At 43.3% G+C, this 14,180-nt stretch overlaps 1 non-coding gene across 1 annotated transcript; it reads left to right on the top strand.

Annotated features, from left to right (window-relative positions):
* The first annotated feature begins 1,323 nt into the window (after positions 1–1,323).
* Positions 1,324–1,437, top strand: LOC140282486 (U5 spliceosomal RNA). Its single transcript, XR_011909915.1, has one exon. It is a non-coding gene; the product is annotated as a U5 spliceosomal RNA (small nuclear RNA).
* The last annotated feature ends 12,743 nt before the right edge of the window (positions 1,438–14,180 follow it).

Genomic DNA, 14,180 nt, shown 5'->3' with positions numbered 1-14,180 from the left:
AAAATAATTTCCATCCATCCATCATCTGCCGCTTATCCGGGGGTCGGGTCGCGGGGGCAGCAGCTTGAGTAGAGAAACCCAGACGTCTCTGTCCCCGGCCACTTCCTCCAGCTCTTCCGGGGGGACCCCGAGGCGTTCCCAGGCCAGCCGAGAGACATAGTCTCTCCAGCGTGTCCTGGGTCTTTCCCGGGGTCTCCTCCCAGTGGGACGTGCCCGGAACACCTCCCCAGGGAGGCGCCCAGGGGGCATCCTAACCAGATGCCCGAGCCACCTCATCTGACTCCTCTCAATGCGGAGGAGCAGCGGTTCTACTCCGAGCCCCTCCCGGATGACTGAGCTTCTCACCCTATCTCTAAGGGAGAGCCCAGACACCCTGCGGAGGAAACCCATTTCGGCCGCTTGTATTCGCGATCTCGTTCTTTCGGTCACTACCCACAACTCGTGACCATAGGTGAGGATGGGAACGTAGATTGACCAGTAAGCAGAGAGCTTCGCCTTCTGGCTCAGCTCCCTCTTCACAACGACGGGTCGGTGCAGAGCCCGCAACACTGCAGACGCCGCACCGATCCGCCCGTCAATCTCCCGCTCCATTCGTCCCTCACTCGTGAACAAGACCCCGAGATACTTGAACTCCTCCACTTGGGGAAGGATCTCATTCCCGACTCTTCAACTTATACTCTTTTACCGAAGCTGCTACAGCTCGATTGGCCGAATACCCTTAGATCCTATTTCGGTGAATTTGACATCTGCCTTACATGTAACAGATTAGCGGTTTAGCAGTTTTAATTTAGTTTGAGTGAAGGAATTCATTTTATAGCAAAATCCGAAATCGTGAAGAACTCATGAAAGTAAGCTTATTCTCGGATTCCTGAAACTTTAGATTTGCTCTTTCTTTTACTGCAAAGTACAACGTTGGTTTTTTTTTTTGACAGTTTTAACATAGTTTGAGTGAAGGAATTCATTTTATAGATAAAATCCCAAGAGTCTGCTGAGAAAAGAGAGTGAATGCGAAGTAGACTTTAACACGGCTCTGGGAGCGAGCAGAGTGTGGGATAAGCGGGAGAATTGCTTGAAAGAAACGCGACACCGAATGAGCGGTCAGAACAAAGCCTCAATACGGTGTTCCCGTGGTGTTTTTGTTGCTGCCTTGTCTTTTGCACAGAGTAAAATACAAGGCAGCCATCGAATAGGGCCCGATTGTTCCTACTTGGTCAGCCGAGGAGCAAGGGGGGGGAGAAAGCGTCTCAATCAAGCAAAGCTCACCATGGGGAAGGTGGCTATGCCAACTAGCCTGATGCCCTGCTCCCGCAGTGACGGATAATCGTACTCTGGTTTCTCTTCATAACGTACAACTCTTTCGCCTTTTATTAAAGACTTCCGTGGAGAGCAGCACTAATGAGTTGTTTCTATTTTTGGCAGGCTTTACCTTTGCGGGTGAAGCCCTTTCTGTCTGTGCAAAAAAAATCTTGTTACTGTGCAGAGTGACTTCTCTGAGTAGAGTCGCCTTACCTGTTGCGACTGTGCCGATGTTTGAAGCTGGAGTGCAAAGGTGTTGCTTGAATGGTGCTTGCTGGAGCGTGCGGGAGTGCAAAGTTATACCATTTAAAAGGGCTGAAGAGTGCTCATTGCAGCGGGTGGGCCATAGTAAAAAGCGGTTGAGAAAAGGTACGAATGTCAAACCATACATGGTCAAAATAGGGAGCGGAGGTGTTTGGCCACGACAAGGTGTGAATGTCCACCCATAATTAATGAAAAGCGGGCAACGAGTAGGTTCGAATGCCCAACCATACATAATCAAAAGCAGGAGTGGATGTGTTCGGCTACAAGAAGGTTTGAATGTCTGACCATAGCTTGTAAAAAGCGGGTAAGAAAAGGTTCGAATGCCCGAACATACACCATCAAAGGAGGGAGCGGAGGTGTTCCGCTGTAAGAAGGTGTGAATGTCCGACCATAGTTGGTAAAAAGCGGGTAAGAAAAGGTTAAAATACCCGACTGTACACAATCTATAGCGGGAGCGGAGTTATTCGGCTACTAAAAGGTGTGAAAGTCCGACCATGGTTTGTAAAAAGCGGGTAAGAAAAGGTTCGAATGCCCGACAATGTATGATCAAAAGAGGGAGCAGAGGTTTTCGGCTGAAAGAAGGTCTGAATGTCCAACCATAATTTGTAAAAACTGGGGAAGAAAAGGCTCGAAAGCCCGACTATACACGATCAACAGCTGGAGCGGAGGTGTTCAGCTGCAAGAAGGTCTGAATGTCCATCAATAATTGCTAGAAAACATGAAAGAGAATTTTCGAATATCAAACCAAACATGATCGTAAGCGGGAGAGGAGGTGTTCAGCTGCAAGAAGGTGTGAATGTCCACCGATAATTACTGAAAAATGGGTAAGAAAAGTTGCGAATGCCCAACCATACATCATCAAAAGCAGGAGTGGATGTGTTCGGCTACAAGAAGGTTTGAATGTCCAACCATAGTTTGTAAAAAGCGGGTAAGAAAAGGTTCGAATGCCCGAACATACACCGTCAAAAGAGGGAGAAGAGGTATTCCGCTGTAAGAAGGTGTGAATGTCCGACCATAGTTGGTAAAAAGCGGATAAAAAAAGGTGAAAATACCCGACTGTACACAATCAATAGTGGGAGCGGAGTTGTTCAGCTACAAGAAGGTGTGAAAGTCCGACCATGGTTTGTAAAAAGCGGGTGAGAAAAGGCTCGTATGCCCGGACATACACCATCAAAAGCGGAAGCGGAGGTGTTCGGCTTCAAGAAGACATGAACGTCCAACCAAAGTTTGTAAAAAGCAGTTAAGAAAAGGTTTGAATATCCAACCAAACATAATCAAAAGCGAGAGCAGAGCTGTTCGACTGCAAGTAGGTGTGAAAGTCAGATCATAATTTGCAAAAAGCTGATGAGAAAGGGTGAGAATGCCCGACTAGAATGCCCGACTCATGTAGTGAAGCGCTTTGAGTGGTCAGCTAGACTAGAAAAGCGCTGTACAAGTACAAGTCCATTTACCATTTACCATTATACACAATCAAATGCGGGAGCGGAGTTGTTCGGCTGTGAGTAGGTGTAAATCTCCGACCATAATTGCTGAAAAATGTGTTAGAAAAGGTAAGAATGCCGGTCCATACATCATCAAAAGCGGGAGAATTTGTGTTCGGCTGCAAGTAGGTGTGAATGTGCGACTAAAGTTTATAACAAGCGTGTAAGACAAGATACTATTGCCAGACCATACATGATCAAAACAGGGAGCGGAGGTGGTTCAGCTGCAAGAAGGTGTGAATGTGCGACTAAAGTTTATAAGAAGCGGGTAAGACAAGGTGCGAATGCCCGACAATGTATGATCAAAAGAGGGAGCGGAGGTTTTCGGCTGCAAGGTCTGAATGTCCAACCATAATTTGTAAAAACCAGGGAAGAAAAGGCTCGAAAGCCCGACTATACACCATCAAAAGCGGGAGCGGAGGTGTTAAGCTGCAAGTAGGTGTGAATGTCAGATCATAATTTGCAAAAAGCTGATGAGAAAGGGTGAGAATGTCCGACTGTACACCATCAAATTTGGGAGCGGAGGTGTTCGGCTGTGAGTAAGTGTGAATGTCCGACCATAATTGCTGAAAAATGTGTTAGAAAAGTAAGAATGCAGGACAATTCATCATCAAAAGCAGGAGAGGTGTTTGGCTGCAAGAACCTGTGAATGTCCAGCCATAATTACTCACAAACGGGTAAGAAAAGGTAGTATTGCCACACCATACATGATCAAAACAGGGAGCGGAGATGGTTCAGCTGCAAGGTGTGAATGTCTGACTAAAGTTTGTAAAAAGCGGGTAAGACAAGGTGCGAATGCCTGACAATGTATGATCAAAAGAGGGAGCGGAGGTTTTCGGCTGCAAGGTCTGAATGTCCAACCATAATTTGTAAAAACCGGGGAAGAAAAGGCTCGAAAGCCCGACTATACACCATCAAAAGCGGGAGCGGAGGTGTTTAGCTGCAAGAAAGTCTGAATGTCCACCAATAATTACTGAAAAATGGTTAAGAAAAGGTGCGAATGCCCAACCATACATCATCAAAAGCAGGAGTGGATGTGTTCGGCTACAAGAAGGTGTGAACGTCCAACCAAAGTTTTTTAAAAAGCAGTTAAGAAAAGGTTCGAATATCCAACCAAACATAATCAAAAGTGGGAGCAGAGCTGTTCGACTTCAAGTAGGTGTGAATGTCAGATCATAATTTGCAAAAAGCTGATGAGAAAGGATGAGAATGCCCGACTATACACCATCAAATGCGGGAGCGGAGTTGTTCGGTGGTGAGTAGGTGTGAATCTCCAACCATAATTGCTGAAAAATGTGTTAGAAAAGGTAAGAATGCCAGTCCATACATCATCAAAACAGGGAGCGGAGGTGGTTCAGCTGCAAGAAGGTGTGAATGTCCGACTAAAGTTCAAATATATTAACAAAAGCGGGAGGAGAGGTCTTCGGATGAGAGTGGTTGAGAATTTCCAACCATAATCTATAAAATGCGGTGAAAAAAAAGGTGTGATAGAACACTAAAAGGTGGAGCGGAAGTGTTCGGCTGCAAGAAGGTGTGAATGTCGGACCATAATTGCTGAAAAATGTGTTAGAAAAGGTAAGAATGCCGGACCATACATCATCAAAAGCGGGAGAGGTGGTGTTCGGCTGCAAAAAGGTGTGAATGTTCGACTAAAGTTTGTAAAAAGCGGGTAAGACAAGGTGCGAATGCCTGACAATGTATGATCAAAAGCAGGAGCGGAGGTGTTCAGCTGCAAGAAGGTCTAAATGTCCATCAATAATTGCTAGAAAACATGAAAGAAAATTTTCGAAAATCAAACCGCAAATGATCATAACTGGGAGAGGAGGTGTTCAGCTGCAAGAAGGTTTGAATGTCCACCCATAAATCCTGAAAAATGGGTAAAAAAAGGTGCGAATGCCCAACCATAGATCATCAAAAGCAGGAGTGGATGTGTTCGGCTATAAGAAGGTGTGAATGTCCGACCAAAGTTTGAAAAAAGTAGTTAAGAAAAGGTTCGAATGTCCAACCAAACATAATCAAAAGTGGGAGCAGAGCTGTTCGACTGCAAGTAGGTGTGAATGTCAGATCATAATTTGCAAAAAGCTGATGAGAAAGGGTGAGAATGCCCGACTATACACCATCAAATGCAGGAGCGGAGTGTTTCGGCGGTGAGTAGGTGTTAATCTCCGACCATAATTGCTGAAAAATGTGTTAGAAAAGGTAAGAATGCCGGTCCATACATCATCAAAAGCGAGAGAGGTGGTGTTCGGCTGCAAGTAGGTGTGAATGTCCAGCCATAATTACTCACAAACGGGTAAAAAAAGGTAGTATTGCCAGACCATACATGATCAAAACAGGGAGCGGAGGTGGTTCAGCTGCAAGAAGGTGTGAATGTCCGACTAAAGTTTAAATATATTAACAAAAGCGGGAGGAGAGGTCTTCGGACTAGAGTGGTTGAGAATTTCCAACCATAATCTATAAAATGCTGTGAAAAAAAAGGTGTGATAGAACACTAAAAGGTGGAGCGGATGTGTTCAGCTAAGAAAAGGTGTGTTAAGAAAAGTTTCGAATATCCAACCAAACATCAAAAGCGGGAGCAGAGCTGTTCGACTGCAAGTAGGTGTGAATGTCAGATCATAATTTGCAAAAAGCTGATGAGAAAGGGTGAGAATGCCCGACTATACACCATCAAATGCGGGAGCGGAGTTGTTCGGCTGTGAGTAGGTGTGAATCTCCGAGCATAGTTTGTAAAAAGGGGGTAAGAATAGGTTCGAATGCCCGAATATACACCATCAAAAGAGGGAGCGGAGGTGTTCCGCTGTAAGAAGGTTTGAATGTCCGACGTTAGTTGGTAAAAAGTGGGTAAGAAAAGTTTAAAATTCCCGACTGTACCCAATCAATAGCGGGAGTGGAGTTGTTCGTCTGCAAGAAGGTGTGAACGTCCGACCAAAGTTTGTATAAAGCAGTTAAGAAAAGGTTCTAATATCTAACCAAACATAATCAAATGCGGGAGCGGAGGTGTTTGGCTGTGAGTAGGTGTGAATCTCCGACCATAATTGCTGAAAAATGTGTTAGAAAATGTAAGAATGCCGGACCATTCATCATCAAAAGCAGGAGAGGATGTGTTCGGCTGCAAGAAGGTGTGAATGTTCGACTAAAGTTTGTAAAAAGCGTGTAACACAAGGTGCGAATGCCCGACAATGTATGATCAAAAGCGGGAGCGGAGGTGTTAAGCTGCAAGAAGGTCTGAATGTCCATCAATAATTGCTAGAAAACATGAAAGAAAATTTTCGAATATCAAATCGCAAATGATCATAAGCGGGAGAGGAGGTGTTTAGCTGCAAGAAGGTGTGAATGTCCACCCATAATTACCGAAAAATGTGTAAGAAAAGGTGCGAATGCCCAACCATACATCATCAAAAGCAGGAGTGGATGTGTTCGGCTACAAGAAGGTTTGAATGTCCGACCATAGTTAGCAAAATGTGGGAAAGAAAAGGTTAAAATACCCGACTGTACACAATCAATAGCGGTAGCGGAGTTGTTCGGCTACAAGTAGGTGTGAATGTCCGACAATATTTGGTGAAAAGCAGGTGAAGCAAGGTCTGAATGCCCAACCTTACATCATCAAAAGCGAGATCAGAGGTGTTTGGCTGCAAGAAGGCCATAGTTTGCCAAAAGCGGGTAAGGTGCGAATGACCGACTAAATATCAACAAAAGTGGAGGCGGAGGTCTTCGGATGCAAGTGGGTGTGAATATCCCACCATACAAGTATGGTGGAGAGGAAGCTGTGAATAGCCGACCATAGTTTGGAAAAAGCCGATGAGAAAAGGTGCGAATGTCCAACCATACATGATCAAAACAGGGAGCGGAGGTGTTTGACTGCGACAAGGTGTGAATGTCCACCCATAATTAATGAAAAGCGGGCAACAAGTAGGTTTGAATGCCCAACCATACATCATCAAAAGCAGGAGTGGATGTGTTCGGCTACAAGAAGGTTTGAATGTCTGAGCATAGTTTGTAAAAAGCGGGTAAGAAAAGGTTCGAATGCCCGAACATACACCATCAAAAGAGGGAGCGGAGGTGTTCCGCTGTAAGAAGGTGTGATCGTCCGACCATAGTTGGTAAAAAGCGGGTAAGAAAAGGTTAAAATACCCGACTGTACACAATCAAAAGAGGGAGCGGAGTTGTTCAGCTAAGAGAAGGTGTGAAAGTCCGACCATGGTTTGTAAAAAGCAGGTAAGAAAAGGTTCGTATGCCCGAATATACACCATCAAAATCGGAAGCGGAGGTGTTCGGCTGCAAGAAGGTGTGAATGTCCAGCCATAATTACTCATAAACGGGTAAGAAAAGGTAGTATTGCCAGACCATACATGATCAAAACAGGGAGCGGAGGTGGTTCAGCTGCAAGGTGTGAATGTCCGAATAAAGTTTGTAAAAAGCGGGTAAGACAAGGTGCGAATGCCCGACAATGTATGATCAAAAGAGGGAGCGGAGGTGATCAGCTGCAGGAAGGTCTGAATGTCCAACCATAATTTGTAAAAACCGGGAAGAAAAGGCTCAACAGGCCGACTATACACCATCAAAAGCGGGAGCAGAGGGGTTCAGCTGCAAGAAGGTCTGAATGTCCATCAATAATTGCTTTAAAACATGAAAGAAAATTTTCGAATATCAAACCGCAAATGATCATAAGCGGGAGAGGAGGTGTTCGGCTGCATGAAGGTGTGAATTTCCGGACATAATTTCTGAAAAATGGGTAAAAAAAGGTGCGAATGCCCAACCATACATTATCAAAAGCAGGTGTGAATGTCAGATCATAATTTGCAAAAAGCTGATGAGAAAGGTTGAAAATGCCCGACTATACACCATCAAATGCGGGAGCGGAGGTCTTCAGCTGCAAGAAGGTGTGAATGTCCACCCATAATTCCTGAAAAATGGTTAAAAAAAAGGTTTGAATATCCAACCAAACATAATCAAAAGCGGGAGAGGTGGTGTTCGGCTGCAAAAAGGTGTGAATGTTCGACTAAAGTTTGTAAAAAGCAGGTAAGACAAGGTGCGAATTTCTGACAGTGTATGGTCAAAAGCAGGAGCGGAGGTGTTCAGCTGCAAGAAGGTGTGAATGTCCACCCATAATTCCTGAAAAATGGTTAAAAAAAAGGTTCGAATATCCAACCAAACATAATCAAAAGCGGGAGCAGAGCTGTTCAACTGCAAGTAGGTGTGAATGTCAGATCATAATATATAAAAAGCTGATGAGAAAGGGTGAGAATGCCCGACTGTACACCATCAAATGCGGTAGCGGAGTTGTTCGGCTGTAAGTAGGTGTGAATCTCCGACCATAATTGCTGAAAAATGTGTTAGAAAAGGTAAGAATGCCGGTCCATACATCATCAAAAGCGGGAGAGGTGCTGTTCGGCTGCAAGTAGGTGTTAATGTCCATTCATAATTACTCACACACGGGTAAGAAAAGGTAGTATTGCCAGACCATACATGAACAAAACAGGGAGCGGAGTTGGTGCAGCTGCAAGAAGGTGTGAATGTCCGACTAAAGTTTGTAAAAAGCGGGTAAGACAAGGTGCGAATGCCTGACAATGTATGATCAAAAGCAGGAGCGGAGGTGTTCAGCTGCAAGAAGGTCTAAATGTCCATCAATAATTGCTAGAAAACATGAAAGAAAATTTTCGAAAATCAAACCACAAATGATCATAAGTGGGAGAGGAGGTGTTCAGCTGCAAAAAGGTGTGAATGTACACCCATAATTCCTGAAAAATGGGTAAAAAAAAGGTGCGAATGCCCAACCATACATCATCAAAAGCAGGAGTGGATGTGTTCGGCTACAAGAAGGTGTGAAAGTCCGACCGTGGTTTGTAAAAAGCGGGTAAGAAAAGGTGCGAATGCCCGACAATGTATGATCAAAAGAGGGAGCGGAGGTGTTCGGCTGCAAGAAGGTGTGAACGTCCGACCAAAGTTTGTAAAAAGCAGTTAAGAAAAGGTTTGAATATCCAACCAAACATAATCAAAAGCGGGAGCAGAGCTGTTCGACTGCAAGTAGGTGTGAATGTCAGATCATAATTTGTAAAAAGCTGATGAGAAAGGGTGAGAATGCCCGACTATACACCATCAAATGCGGGAGCGGAAGTGTTCGGCTGTGAGTAGGTGTGAATCTCCGACCATAATTGCTGATAAATGTGTTAGAAAAGACTAGAATGCCGGACCATACATCATCAAAAGCGGGAGAATTTGTGTTCGGGTGCAAGTAGGTGTGAATGTCCAGCCATAATTACTGACAAACGGGTAAGAAAAGGTTGTATTGCCAGACCATACATGATCAAAAGAGAGAGCGGAGGTGCTTCAGCTGCAAAGTGTAAATTTCTGACTAAAGTTTTTAAAAAGCGGGTAAGACAAGGTGCGAATGCCCGACAACGTATGATCAAAAGTGGGAGCGGAGGTTTTCGGCTGCAAGGTCTGAATGTCCAACCATAATTTGTAAAAACCGGGGAAGAAAAGGCTTGAAAGCCCGACTATACACCATCAAAAGCGGGAGCGGAGGTGTTCCGCTGTAAGGTGTGAATGTCCGACCATAGTTGGTAAAAAGCGGGTAAGAAAAGGTTAAAATACCCGAATGTACACAATCAAAAGACGGAGCGGAGTTGTTCAGCTAAGAGAAGGTGTGAAAGTCCGACCATGGTTTTTAAAAAGCGGGAAAGAAAAGGTTCGTATGCCCGAATATACACCATCAAAAGAGGGGGTGGAGGTGTTCGGCTGCAAGAAAGTGTGAACGTCCGACCAAAGTTTGTAAAAAGCAGTTAAGAAATGGTTCGAATATCTAACCAAACATAATAAAAAGCGGGAGCAGAGCTGTTCGACTGCAAGTACGTGTGAATGTCAGATCATAATTTGCAAAAAGCTGATGAGAAAGGGTGAGAATGCCCGACTATACACCATCAAATGCGGGAGCGGAAGTGTTCGGCTGTGAGTAGGTGTGAATCTCCGACCATAATTGCTGATAAATGTGTTAGAAAAGACTAGAATGCCGGACCATACATCATCAAAAGCGGGAGAATTTGTGTTCGGCTGCAAGTAGGTGTGAATGTCCATTCATAATTACTCACACACGGGTAAGAAAAGGTAGTATTGCCAGACCATACATGATCAAAACAGGGAGCGGAGTTGGTGCAGCTGCAAGAAGGTGTGAATGTCCGACTAAAGTTTGTAAAAAGCGGGTAAGACAAAGTGCGAATGCCCGACAATGTATGATCAAAAGAGGGAGCGGAGGTGTTCGGCTGCAAGAAGGTCTGAATGTCCAACCATAATTTGTAAAAACCGGGAAGAAAAGAATCGAAAACCCGACTATACACCATCAAAAGCGGGAGCGGAGGTCTTCCGCTGTAAGGTGTGAACGTCCGACCATAGTTGGTAAAAAGCGGGTAAGAAAAGGTTAAAATACCCGAATGTACACAATCAAAAGACGAAGCGGAGTTGTTCAGCTAAGAGAAGGTGTGAAAGTCCGACCATGGTTTGTAAAAAGCGGGTAAGAAAAGGTTCGTATGCCCGAATATACACCATCAAAAGAGGGGGTGGAGGTGTTCGGCTGCAAGAAAGTGTGAACGTCCGACCAAAGTTTGTAAAAAGCAGTTAAGAAATGGTTCGAATATCTAACCAAACATAATAAAAAGCGGGAGCAGAGGGGTTCAGCTGCAAGAAGGTCTGCATGTCCATCAATAATTGCTTTAAAACATGAAAGAAAATTTTCGAATATCAAACCGCACATGATCACAAGCGGGAGAGGAGGTGTTCGGCTGCAAGGTGTGAATGTCCTCCCATAATTCCTGAAAAATGGGTAAAAAAACCCATACATTATCAAAACAGGGAGTGGAGATGGTTCAGCTGCAAGGTGTAAATTTCTGACTAAAGTTTTTAAAAAGCGGTTTAAAAACTGATTTGTCCTTCATAGTTATCCATGTCTAAAAATGTTTGAAGCAACTTCCTCATATTACCCTGAATGAGAAAGAACCACACTTGTGATTAAGCCATACGTTCCTTTTGAGGAGTTCTGCATGATTTGGGATTTTGCTATTAAATAAATTCCTTCACTCAAACCGAGTGAAAACTGATTTTACCTTCATATTTATGAATGTCTAGATCGACTTCAACAAAGAACAACATTGTATTTTGCAGTAGAAGAAGTTGAAATTGATCTAGACATTGATAAATATGAAGTTCAAAGCAGTTTCCACTTGGTTTGAGTGAAGGAATGAATTTTATAGCAAAATCGGAAATCATGCACTCCTCAAAAGGAACGTATTGCTCAACCAAAGGGATGCTTCTTTCTCATTCAGGGTAATATGAGGAACTTTATGCTTGATACATTTTTAGACATGGATAATTATGAAGGACAAAGCAATTTTAACTTGGTTTGAGCAAAGCAATTCATTTACAGGAAAATCCGAAATCGTGCAGAACTCATGAAAGCAAGCTTTTTCTCGGATTCCTGATCCTCCAGTGTTGCTCTTTCCTATACTGTAAAATACAACGTTATTCTTTGTTGAAATTGATCTAGACATTGATAAATTGAAAATTGAAAATTTTATAGATAAAATCCCAAATCATGCAGATCTCCTCAAAAGGGGCGTATGGCTTAATCACAAGTGTGGTTCTTTCTCATTCAGGGTAATATGAGAAAGTTTATGCTTGAAATATATGTAGAAATGGATACATATGAAGGACAAAGCAGTTTTAACTTAGTTTGAGTGAAGGAATTCATTTTATAGTAAAATCCCAAATCGTGCAGAACTCATGAAAATAAGCTTATTCTCGGATTCCTAAAACTTTTGATCTGCTCTTTCTTTTACTGCAAATTACAACGTTTTGTTTTTTTTTTAATCTATCTAGACATTGATAAATATTAAGGTAATAGCCGTTTTAACATAGTTTGAGTGAAGGAATTCATTTTATAGATAAAATCCCAAATCATGCAGAACTCCTCAAAAGGGGCGTATGGCTTAATCACAAGTGTGGTTCTTTCTCATTCAGGGTAATATGAGAAAGTTTTTGCTTGAAATATATGTAGAAATGGGTACATATGAAGGACAAAGCAGTTTTAACTTAGTTTGAGTGAAGGAATTTATTTTATAGCAAAATCCGAAATCGTGCAGAACTCATGAAAGCAAGCTTATACTCGGATTCCTGAAACTTTAGATTTGTTCTTTCTTTTACTGCAAAGTACAACGTTGTTTTTTGTGGAAATCTATCTAGACATTGATAAATACCAGCCGAACATCTCTGCTGTCGCTTTTGATAATTTATGGTTGGGCATTCTTACCTTTTCTTACCCGCATTTTATAAATTATGATCCAACATTCACACCTACTTGCAGTCGAACACCTTCTCTCCCGCTTTTGATGATGTATGGTTGGGCATTCGCACCTTTTTTTACCCATTTTTCAGTAATTATGGATGGACATTCAGCCCTTCTTACAGCCGAAAACCTCCGCTCCCGCTTTTGATGCTTTATAGTCTGGCTTTCGAGCCTTTTCTTCCCCGGTTTTTACAAATTATGGCTGGACATTCAGACCTTGCAGCCCGAAAACCTCCACTCCCTATTTTGATCATACATTGTCGGGCATTCGCACCTTGTTTTACCCACTTTTTACAAACTTTAGTCAGAAATTCACACCTTGCAGCTGAACCACCTCCGCTCCCTGTTTTGATCATGTATGGTCTGGCAATACTACCTTTTCTTACCCGTTTGTGAGTAATTATGGCTGGACATTCACACCTACTTGCAGCCGAACACCACCTCCCCCGCTTTTGATGATGTATGGACCGGCATTCTTACCTTTTCTAACACATTTTTCAGCAATTATGGTCAGAGATTCACACCTACTCACAGCCGAACAACTCCGCTACCGCATTTGATGGTGTATAGTCAGGACTTCTCACCCTTTCTCATCAGCTTTTTGCAAATTATGATCTGACATTCACACCTACTTGCAGTCGAACAGCTCTGCTCCCGCTTTTGATTATGTTTGGTTGGTTATTCGAAACTTTTCGTAACTGCTTTTTACAAACTTTTTTCGGACGTTCACACCTTCTTGCAGCTGAACACCTCCGCTTCCACTTTTGATGGTGTATATTCGGTAATACAAACCTTTTCTTACCCGCTTTTTGCAAACCTTGGTCAGACTTTCACACTTTGTTGCTGAACACCTCCGCTCCCTCTTTTGATTGTGTACAGTCGGGTATTTTCACCTTTTCTTACCCGCTTTTTACCAACTATGGTCCGGCATTCAAACCTTCTTGTAGCCGAACACATCCACTCCTGCTTTTGATGATGTATGGTTGGGTATTCGCACCTTTTCTTATCCATTTTTCAGTAATTATGGGTGGACATTCACACCTTCTTGCAGCTGAACACCTCCTCTCCCGCTTATGATCATGTGCGGTTTGACATTCGAAAATTTTCTTTCATGTTTTCTAGCAATTATGGGTGGACATTCAGACTTTCTTGCAGCCGAAAACCTCCGCTCCCTCTTTCTAGCATACATTGTCGGGCATTCTCACCTTTTCGTACCCGCTATTTAAAAGCCATGGTCAGACTTTCACACCTTTTAGTAGCCTAACAACTCCGCTCCCGCTATTGATTGTGTACAGTCGGGTATTGTAACCTTTTCTTACCCGCTTTTTACCAACTATGGTCAGACATTCACACCTTCTTACAGCGGAACACCTCCGCTCCCTCTTTTGATGGTGTATATTCGGGCATTCGAACCTATTCTTACCCCCTTTTTACAAACTATGCTCGGAGATTCACACCTACTCACAGCCGAACAACTCCGCTTCCACATTTGATGGTGTATAGTCGGGCATTCTCATCCTTGCTCATCAGCTTTTTGCAAATTATGATCTGACATTCACACCTACTTGCAGTCGAACAGCTCTGCTTCCGCTTTTGATTATGTTTGGTTGGATATTCGAACCTTTTCTTAAATGCTTTTTACAAACTTTGGTCGGACATTCACACCTTCTTGTAGCCGGACACATCCACTCCTGCTTTTGATGATGTATGGTTGGGCATTCGCACCCTTTTTTTACCCATTTCAGGAATTATGGGTGGACATTCAAACCTTCTTGCAGCTGAACACCTCCTCTCCCACTTATGAT

This window comes from Leuresthes tenuis, unplaced genomic scaffold (assembly GCF_036924035.1).
Source record: "Leuresthes tenuis unplaced genomic scaffold, fLeuTen1.0.hap1 SCAF_22, whole genome shotgun sequence".
NCBI classification, from domain to species: Eukaryota; Metazoa; Chordata; class Actinopteri; order Atheriniformes; family Atherinopsidae; genus Leuresthes; species Leuresthes tenuis.
This window is presented reverse-complemented; position numbering and strand designations above follow the sequence as displayed.